The 10237-nt window shown below is 40.1% G+C and overlaps 1 long non-coding RNA gene across 2 annotated transcripts; it reads left to right on the forward strand.

Annotated features, from left to right (window-relative positions):
• Nucleotides 1-1348: 1348 nt before the first annotated feature.
• On the forward strand, nucleotides 1349-6085 carry LOC128586695 (uncharacterized). Of its 2 annotated transcripts, XR_008380283.1 has the most exons (4): nucleotides 1349-1672; nucleotides 2595-2631; nucleotides 4691-4880; nucleotides 5232-6085. It is a non-coding gene; the product is annotated as an uncharacterized LOC128586695 (long non-coding RNA). The 2 variants fall into 2 exon arrangements; XR_008380282.1 differs by lacking the exon at nucleotides 2595-2631 and having other exon boundaries at nucleotides 1355-1672; nucleotides 5232-6083.
• Nucleotides 6086-10237: the final 4152 nt, after the last annotated feature.

The raw sequence follows: 10237 nt of genomic DNA on the forward strand, positions 1-10237 counted from the left end.
ATATTTTCCATCATACTTTAATACCACTCCATTCATTTTGAAGCACATATAGGTAATTTTTGATATTTGAAGGGAAAGAGAACATGGGGATGTTTTCCAAGTAAAATGACCCCACAACCAATGATTGATTGCTCTGAAAAGCTGGCTGTAATTCATGTATTTCATGTATATTTTCTTTGTTAGGTATTATTTTCTTTAATTGTTAGAAAGCAGAGATACTTAGAATATCAGAACAAGAGGGTAACTTTTCTAAAAATTTGTGAATGTTAGAAGGAGAAAAAATAAGAGTCCAAACTTGTTTGAGATGGATGCTCAAAGCTTGTATCATTTGTTACATAGGATTCAACAAAAAGTGCAGGCATTAGGACAATGTTGAGCCCAGAACTGCAAGCTAACAGTACTTCCCGAGGTAGAATCAGACCATTACACAGGCTGTGTTGGTTTAATTGAGCATACGTCATATCCTTCAGCAAGATACCTTTTGCCATGGTACTCTATTTTCTCGGGCACCAGGGCCTGACAGATTTCTTACACAAGTAATCATTTGAAAGTGATACAATTTTGACATGAAATGTGTTCATACTTTGAAAGCCATTAAACAAGGCTTGTTTGCTTATAATTTTCTAATGAAATAAAGGGCCTTCTGTGGAAAGCAGTTTTAAAAACACATCATAACATTTAAGTGTATAAGGTTTTGCAACGTTTGTTCCAATTTTCTAGTGACAGACACAGAGTAGTAAGATTTCCCTAACAGATGCTAAGTGCTGGGTACTCCTGTGCCACTTAAGATGACAAGGTTTCAGAAAAAAATAAAAACAAAAAACCCACTTTCTTAATCATGTTACCATTTCAAAAAAATCAGCTGTTGCACATAATTCAATTTTGTTTAATTGAAAACATAAAATTATCAAAATATAGTTTATTAACATTAATATAAAAGAACAAATTGAAACTACACTTTAAACAATCCACTAGGCCAGTGGTTCTCAACCCCCCTAATGCAGCGGCCCTTTAATACAGTTCCTGTAGGTTGCAACCCACAGGTTGAGAACCACTGCATTTGGTCCTATTCTACAAATTTAAGCCTAATCTCAGAACAAGACTCTAATGCTATATATTTGGAGAAAAGCTTTAACTAGTTCAATAAGATCATAGAATTTTGAAGTAGGGTAAAATACTGAAAAATAATATATTTAAAATTAATGTCTACTTTTAAGGATTTACTTCTTAGATCTGCTTGAAAATTTTGGACTTAATTAACATTTAAATACTATATAAAAAGCGCCATTCAAGTTACATAGTTTATTTTTTTCCCTCAACGGACGTTTATCAAGCATCTTACATGTACTGTGTATGTTCCAGGAACTGTGTTGTGGACTGTTAATGCAAGAATAAATATTTCACTATCTCTGCCTGGAGAAGAGCTCAGAGTCTAGCTGGGAAGATAGACAAGTGAATTATTAACTTTCCTATAGTGTGATAAGGCCTAGACAGGTTTGTACACAGTCCTGCGGGAAAACAGATGAGGGAGTAATCTGTGTCACTTGGGGGTGCTGGGAAGACAACAGAGAGAAAAACACATTTGAGCGGGCCTTGGAGTCGGAGCACGAACTCTCAGGGGAGAGGCAGGGGCTGAGGACTGAGAAAAGGAAATAGACACAAAGGCAGCGGGGTAGGTTTGGAGAATGGCAGCGTAAAGTACAGGGGTGGAGGGAGATGGTAACCGAAAGGTAATTCAGGGAAAGACTGTGACTATCAGATGCTAAAGCGTTTGTCGTGACTTTTCTAGGAAACAGAGAGCCCTCGAAAACATTTGAAAGTAAGAAAGTGACATGATCTGATTTCCATAATATGAAAAAAGCTATCTCTGGCAATGGTGTGAAAGTTAGATTAGGTTAGGCATGGGCAAGTTGAAGTATGCCCAGGTTCTGTACTGATGCCATGGAAGTGACCGTGGACAAAGGTATATGTAAAGATACATTTTAGAAAGGGAATTAACAGAAGGTGGTGGTCAGTTGCTTGGGAGAGGCAGAAACTGAGAGAAAGGGAGAAGTTGAGGTTAACTTCAAAAGTTCTGGTTGGCATGATTCATTTTGAGGGTTGGATAGGCATTTATTTAATTCTCTTCACAAGCTTTTGAAGTTTGTAACTGGTGAGAAAAATGAAGCTCTGAAAAGTTAAGTGATTTGCCAGTATTGCTGTCTGCCTCCCAAATGTCTATGTGGAAGCCCTGACTCCCAGTGTCTTGGTGTTTGGAGATGGGGCCTCTGGGAGATGACAGGTGTAGATGGAGCCGTGAAGGTGAAGCCTTCACAATGGGATGAGTGCCCTTACTGGAAGAGGCCAGAAAACTGGCCGTCTACCCGTCACTCCAATACGTGAGGACACAGCTGGAAGGCAGTTGGCCGCAAGCTGGGAAGGAGGCTCTCACCAGAACTCCAACACACAGGACCCTGATCCTGCACTAACTTAGTTCAAATCAATTACTGAATGTATGTCACAGTTGCACCCTAGGATTTAGGATACACCTATATATATATATCTGATATATATATGCACTCGTTCTGAAACATTGTTTCATTTTCAAAAAATAGGGAGAAAATAATGAAAAAAATTTGCAACACAAGTGTGGTAAGTAAAATAACAGAGGTATATTAAAGGTGCAGTAGTGTGATAGAGTGGGAAGTTTGAGCAGTTGCATTTGAGTTGAAAACGGAAGCGAGATCATTTATAACTGAATAAGCTCCAAAACTTTGTGGCTTAAAATAGAACTGGGTGATTCTCACAATTCTCTGCACTGACTGGGCTCCACCTACGTTCACCTGGGGGCTGGGATGGGCAGGGAGGGCCAAGGTTCCCCCTTTTTTGGGGGAGTAGGTTCTGTGCACTCCTCTCTATGGCTTTTCTGTCCCCATGGTGTCTCATACTCCAGGCAGCAGAGCCTGAACTTCTTCACAGGACGGCTGCTGTGTTAGGCTGGAACTAGAACAGGGCCTATTCTGCAAGGTTCTATTGGTCTTCCCAGAATCAGGAATTTGGGGTGAGAGTAGTGGCCTGAGTACACAGTGATGGAAGGGAATTTTGGCGGCCTTTTTTTTTTTTTTTTTCTTAAGACAAATTACTACAGGAGACTTTAATAAGAAAGAGATGCTTAAGGTGAGCCTTGAAGGTCAAGAAATTTGTTAGGTGAATGGGGAGAGGGGATTCGGAGAAGAGGGGGAGCCTTTCCTAAAGAGCAGCAGTAGCATGAAGTCAGAAAGCAGCACCTCAGCCTGCAGACCAGGATGCACAGGACGCCTGGGGGCATCTAGGAGGAGTCAGGCAGGCGGAATCATGGAAAGCTCCGTACATACATATGTTACGGGAACTCAATTGAACTTTATCTTCCAGGTTGCAGAGTGCCCTTTGAAACTCATTGATTCTTCTTGTACTTTCCTGGCTTCATACGGTCGTGATCAATAAGCTTTCTTTGGCTTTGTTTCCTTATTCAATCCAACTGACAACCCATGGTCTTTCAGTTAAACCTGTCTGTCACTGGCACTTTTAATTCCCAGCACTTTCATGACCTTGTTTTCATGGCATCATCTTCAACCTCAGTTCTAGAATAACCCGACCATCTGTTCTGATCCTGAAACCAGGCACTGAGTAATACTAGAGCAGACGATGTGATCATTATCGGTTATCTGCCTTATGTATTTATGATTTCCAATCTCTGTTGGATTCTTAGTATGTTCTAGCAAATTTTTGCCGTTCCTTGCCCATTACCATCTTTTAACCTTAGTACTTAATTTTGGATGCTTTATCCTTAGTAGATTACCTTGCCTGCGTCGGGGAGTAAATGGTTGGTACAGCCACAAAAAGTCTTTCTTTACAGCCTGTTTCTCCTTGAGGTTCATTTATACTTTCTCATTCTGGATCGTCTCCTTTCTTTCCTTCCAAATTCCTGTTGTCATCTGAGGACTTACTCTCTGCCTCTAAACTGGTTTACGGTTTTCACCCATTCTTATCTTCACTCCTTCAACAGAATCATTCTTCTTCCTTTCCTTTACTTTAGCGCTTGACCTCAAACCTTCTACCTGATGCAAGTTCTTGCAAAAAATATTCTCTATCCTATAAACATTTTCCTCAACTTTGCTTCCTCCACAATCAATATCCTCTTACTATAACCCTTGCATGTTCTTCTGCATTATATATATATATCCCTTAGTAGCTTGAAACTTAAGTCTAAATCAAATGCCAAGCACTATTTGCAACACAGAATTCATGTCATAAATATGTACTTATGAGCAATTTCCAATTGCCAATATTATAAGCTCTTTTTAACTGTCATCTTATGGTGGTGGGTAGGGACAAGTCCCATTTTAAGGTCCTGCCCCTGGATCGGTGGGAACTTTCTAAATCACACTCACAAGTGGACATAATGACAGAGATTATGTACTCCATCCAGTTCTTGCAAAATCAGTCTTATTCTATTTGCATTTTGGTCTGTTGGGACCTATACCGTACCAATTGGTAAGTATACTGAATATTACCTCTCTCTCTCACTCTCCATATCCTTTCTCTCTCATATTTATGTATGATATGTGTATATGTTTTTCTAATTCCATTTCTATGTAAATATTATTTTTATGATGTCCTGCTTGAAGTGTGTTCATTTAACACATGATAATCACAATTTTTTTTTTTTAAGTTTCAACAAAGAAATTTTATTTAAGAACAAAGAGAAAGCTTAGAGCACTTCCAAAGAGAGTTGGAAGAGGGTCCCTCTCAGGAATGAGAAGAGGTGAGAGAGACCTAATAACAGATTTTTAACAACAATGAAACTTCCTCAAATGCTGGACAGATTAACAGAGGCACCCTGATTTCCTGGCACATAGAAGGTAAGCAACACATTTTTGAGAAATGAATGAGTGAATATTCCTTTATGAAAATTTTTCTAAATGAACATAAAATATATTTTTAATATTTTAAATAAAATGTACTCTCCATTGTTAGGGTTTAGAATGTTCAGTGACTAGTTCGTTATCGTCACTGAAAGAAAAAATCATGCCAATCAGTGTAGCACTTCACAGGGCTTATTTTCTCTGGTAAATGGTATCAGTTAGAATACTATTTTTTAGGTACAGTCTTTGCACATAAGTGTATCCAAACTGTAAGAAGTTTTAATGTAAACTACTGCTATAAAACCAGGTGCTTATTGGCCTTCAATCTATCTAACTTTTATCTTACAGACGTTGAGCTTGTTTAATAGCATCAGGCGAGGGAAGCTGAGCCGCATCCCCTCTGCTGCACACCTCTGGGGCCTTCCTGTATCCTGTTGACACTCAATCTCAGCCAACCTGACAATAAAATGATCCATTTATCCAGCATGAGCAGGGAAAGGAGGAGATACTGCCTCTTTTCAAGCTGCCTTCCACTCCCAGAGCCAGCCCAATGCTTCCTCTGGGCTGAGCACACGCACACAGAAAGCAGTTCATCAACAATTTTTCATGTTTTCTGTTAAATTGGGTTTACTCTTCTTACATGAATTTTCCCCTGGATACTTTTCCAAAGTAGCACAGAAAGTATTTGAGGGGAGCTAAAACTTTTTAATAATAAACCGTGTGGTTATAAAACCCTAGGAAGATAAGACTACTGAGGCAGTTAGGAGAAATTGCTGAAGCCAAAAAATAAAAATAAAAAAGATACAGTAGATTTGTCTAAATCTTAAAACCAAACTTTTCAAAGGGCTAGCTTTATCTAATTGGGGAATTTTATACATTCTTTCCGAGTCTACTCCACAAAATAATTATTTTAACCATCAACAGTTATAAAGTTTTTAAATATTCTTAATTCCTTTACTCCCTGGAAGTTTTTTTTTTTTTTTTTCCCTGCGGGGGATATTCCACTTCTTACTTAAATAGCTTATGACTTATGGTCGTTTACTTAGATGCCTTTATTTCCTACTGAAAATAAATGATTTCGCTGTGGACTATGTTTTGTTGTCACTGTGGAGTTCTAGAATTACCAGGCAGAATTGTTAGTAATATTAATTCAAAGAAACATTCTGGCTGTATTTTATTATTATATATAATAGCTTAATGATTTGAGAAGAATCCAAAATGCCAGTGACCCTAAACTATCTATTCTATCAATTTTCCAAGATACCTAAAAACTCCACCATCCTTGCGTTTTAAAGCATTCATTTTCTGGATTGCCATTATTATAATAAAATAACGTTACTGATAGACTATTAACATATATTCAAAGATAAGTAGGATTGTAAGTAGAAAGAAGGTGGGACTAGGACAGAAAGATTTTTTATTTTGAGTGCTGTGGCATCAAAGCTCACAGCACCTTCAAACTCTTGGGCTCAAGCCATTCTCTTGCCTCAGCCTAATGCCAGGCTATTTTTAGAGATGGGGGTCTCACTCTTGCTCAGGCTGGTCTTGAACCTGGGAGCTCAGGCAATACATCCACCTCAGCCTCCCAAGTGCTAGTGCTGAGATTACAGGTGTGAGCCACCGTGCCTGGCCCTAGAACCAAAAGATTTTAATGGGTAATAGTTGGAGAAAGACTGTTGGAAAAGCATGCAATACACAATGGAGAAGTCTGCTTAGCTACAGACAGTATGCGGACCAGGCTGTTTATCAGTTACAGTATTTCAGTCCAGTATTCACAAAATCCAGCTGAAAATGTCTAAAACCAAAAAAGAATTTATTGACCCTCATAACTGCCACTCCCAGCCTGTGTGCCTATTATGAGTTTATTGCCTCTTGGCTCCACATTTCCCCTTCATTATATGTTGTATGACAATAGACACTTCCTTATAGTTTTTTAAAGTGAGAGCTGTGTTAAACTTCCTCAGCAGAGGACGCTGGGGGCTTTTCGGGAGGAGGGCTTTCCTCCCGGTCTGGCTGCTGTTCCCAGAGCCAGCAGTGTGGGTGTGAGGACATCTGGCCAAGCTCTGCCTCAGCCATGAGCCAAAAACATGGTCCTTCATCAACCTTGCAGAGCCAGTCTGGCAATACCCCTCCTGCGCCGCTCTTGACGTGGAAATTTGTACACCTATATCCTTTTGGTTCTGTTCGCTGGTGAACCCACTAATATAGCCATCAATAGATGTCACTATTGACCTCTGAAAATAAAGGGGTGGGGGGAGACAGCACAACGGTGGGAGTGAAGGAAGGCGGGAGCGCTGGAGGAAAAGCGGGGAGGAAACAATTCCCATTTCACAGTTTGGTCTTGGGCTGGTGTCAGATCAACCAGTTCCAGGCTTTCGGTCTGCCTTTCCCTCACTCTGGGGGCTAGTAAGGCACAAGCTGTTCTTTAACTTTCCACCACTCATCCACTGGTTTACTGGCTAGAAGCAGGAGGTCCCTGGAGGACTTACCTGGGCTGGGATGAAACTTGATTCGAGCATCCCCTTGGCGGTGTCTCACCATGTTTTATGAAGAACTGACTCAACGGCTTGTTGGCATGTTCGTTTGTTTTCACACTCATCCAGTTATCAACTTAGCACCATGTGCAGGCAACACATGATGTAATGAAAGGAATTGCAAGGTATATAAAGTGCAAGGACTTAACTTGCTGATAATTTACACACCCGAAAGAGGACAAGAACAAGCAACAAATATCTGTAATTCAGGAATAATTAAAAATCAAGTTGATAAGAGGTTCAAATTATCATTGCATCAGAGGATGGGAGAGAGCATCTGCTGAAATCAGAGAAGGCATCATAAAATAGGTATAGTTTAGCTTTGAAAAATAGATAGGTAGGATTTTGCCATGAAGAGATGTAGATGATTTCCAGTGGGAAACAGCATCAGCAACCTGGTCTGGGATGCATGGCTAAATCAATAGAGTTGAAACACAATAGTTAGGAGGCAGCTGGAGAGTGAGGCTGGAGAGACCTGTGGAGACACTGTCATGGTCAACCTTAAGGGCCACGCTAAGAATTTATATTTTTAAAAACAAAGTGCACAAATCATAAGCATACCGGTCAATATATTATTACAAAATAACAACACCCATGAAACCACTACCCAGACCATAAAGTAGGACATTTCCAGCATATCAGGAACTTCACTCAGTCCCTCTCGGACACTGCACCCTTCTTTCTCTAACACTGTGGACTAGTGCTGCCTATTTTTGAATTCTATATACGTCCTCAGCGTATATTATTTTACGTCTAACTTCTTTCACTCAACACTGTTAATGAGATTCATGCACACTCTTGGAGGTACCTGAGTGTATCTATAGCCCTTGTTTTATGATATTCTAGGGCATGAATATATCACAATTTATTTATCCAAAGAGCTGCTGTTTTTGTGGAATTTGGAGGTTGTAGAGTGTGGACATATTCAGCCCTGGTTGATACAGCAAATCAACTTTCCAAAATGATCCTGTCCGTCCACTCCTACCAGATGTACACAAGAGTCCTTGTTGCTCTACAACCTCTTCAACAGATGGTATTTTCAGACTTTTAGTTTTTTTTTTTTTTTTTATAGAGACAGAGTCTCACTTTATGGCCCTTGGTAGAGTGCTATGGCATCACACAGCTCACAGCAACCTCCAACTCCTGGGCTGAAGCGATTCTCTTGCCTCAGCCTCCCGAGTAGCTGGGACTACAGGCGCCCGCCACAACGCCCGGCTATTTTTTGGTTGCAGTTCAGCCGGGGCCGGGTTTGAACCCACCACCCTCGGTATATGGGGCCAGCGCCTTACCGACTGAGCCACAGGTGCTGCCCGCAGACTTTTAGTTTTTAAGTTTGGAGATTTGGACTGTATTTTTTATGCAATGGGGAGCCACTGAAGGAGTTTGAGTTGGCAATGGTGTGAACAGGGGAGATATATCTGGTGGTGTGGCATGAATTACAGTGAGAGGAAGACTTCAGAGAAAGAATTAGAGTGCGAGGAGAGAGGCCAATTGGAATACAACTGTAATGATTTCATTAAAAAAAAACATGGAAATGAATTAGAATGTTAACAGAGAGTCTAACAAGGAAAAGACAAGACATGATTCCCGTAGTGTGTGCGTACATCAGTAAGATTTGACAATTAATAAACTATGGGGATAAATGCAGTACAGCAGTCAAGCACGTGTAAGCTTAAATAACTGCCAGGATCAGTGGTCTTAACAAACTTAAGAAGGCTTGGGAGCAAATTCTGGTCAGGGGAACTTGCTGTACTCCAAAATTATGGAGTAATTCTCTTGAAATACTTTACCAAATCCTTAGATAGAACTTCTGACTACCTTTTTCTCCAACTGTCATTTTTCATCATTGCTGTGGAAGATCATTCTCAAAAGACATCGAATCTGTCAGGGAAGAAAGAACCAGGACTATGGTGGAATAGTTAAATTGCCTCCCTCTCCGTGAACTCAGTGTCTGGAGAAAGCAGCAGAGGCTTTTCTGTTGTTCAGACCTGACAGTTTTGGTGTAAGGAGTGATAGTAGTTAGGAGAACGACAGGTCTGGGACTTCTGGGAAGCCTAAGTCCACGCAGCTTTTAAAGTGGGAGCTAGTCTGTGTGCTCACCTCCGTCACTAATTCTTTCTTTATCTCTCGGCGTTTATTTTTATCACTGATACAAGCAGTGGCTTTTTTCATTTTTGCAGTAGATTCTTTGTTCAGCTGGTTATTAACAGAGATCTGGCAAACATGTAGATGTTCCAGGACTGGCACTGTTAAATGAACCTGCACTGGTGTTGCAAGAGGAACTCTGGTTAATTTCTGAGAGTTTGCTTGGAGTCCAGGCACTGCAGGGTTCAGCTGTCTGTATAGTTTCTGTGGGATGGATCTCATGGGCTCTATGTGCGTTTTAGCACAGGCTTTTTTGTAGAGGCTCTTGTTTAATATCTTTGGAAATCTACCATTCTATCCGGAATCATAAGACTACTAGTCATGAAGCTGGTTTATATCGCTTCTTCCAATGGGACTGCTTTGACAAATGTTGTGTCGTAAATTTGTGTTTTCCGGAACTGTTGCTATGCTTTCATAGATTATGATGTGGCACTAACAAGACCCCAAAATGATAATATCTTATATTTGGGGCACTTTAACATTTACAAAGCATTCTTATATCTATTTCTGTTATCTCTTAAATGTTAATTAGGAACTATATTCTTGCCAGGTGAGAATTATCTGTATATTGAGTACATATACCTTAGAATTAGCAGTTCTAAAAATGATCAGGTTAATTTACTACAGGGAACCAGCCAAATTTTCAGGAGTTTATCTTATGGCATAAATTTACCT

Source organism: Nycticebus coucang, chromosome 5 (genome assembly GCF_027406575.1).
Source record: "Nycticebus coucang isolate mNycCou1 chromosome 5, mNycCou1.pri, whole genome shotgun sequence".
Lineage (NCBI taxonomy): Eukaryota > Metazoa > Chordata > Mammalia > Primates > Lorisidae > Nycticebus > Nycticebus coucang.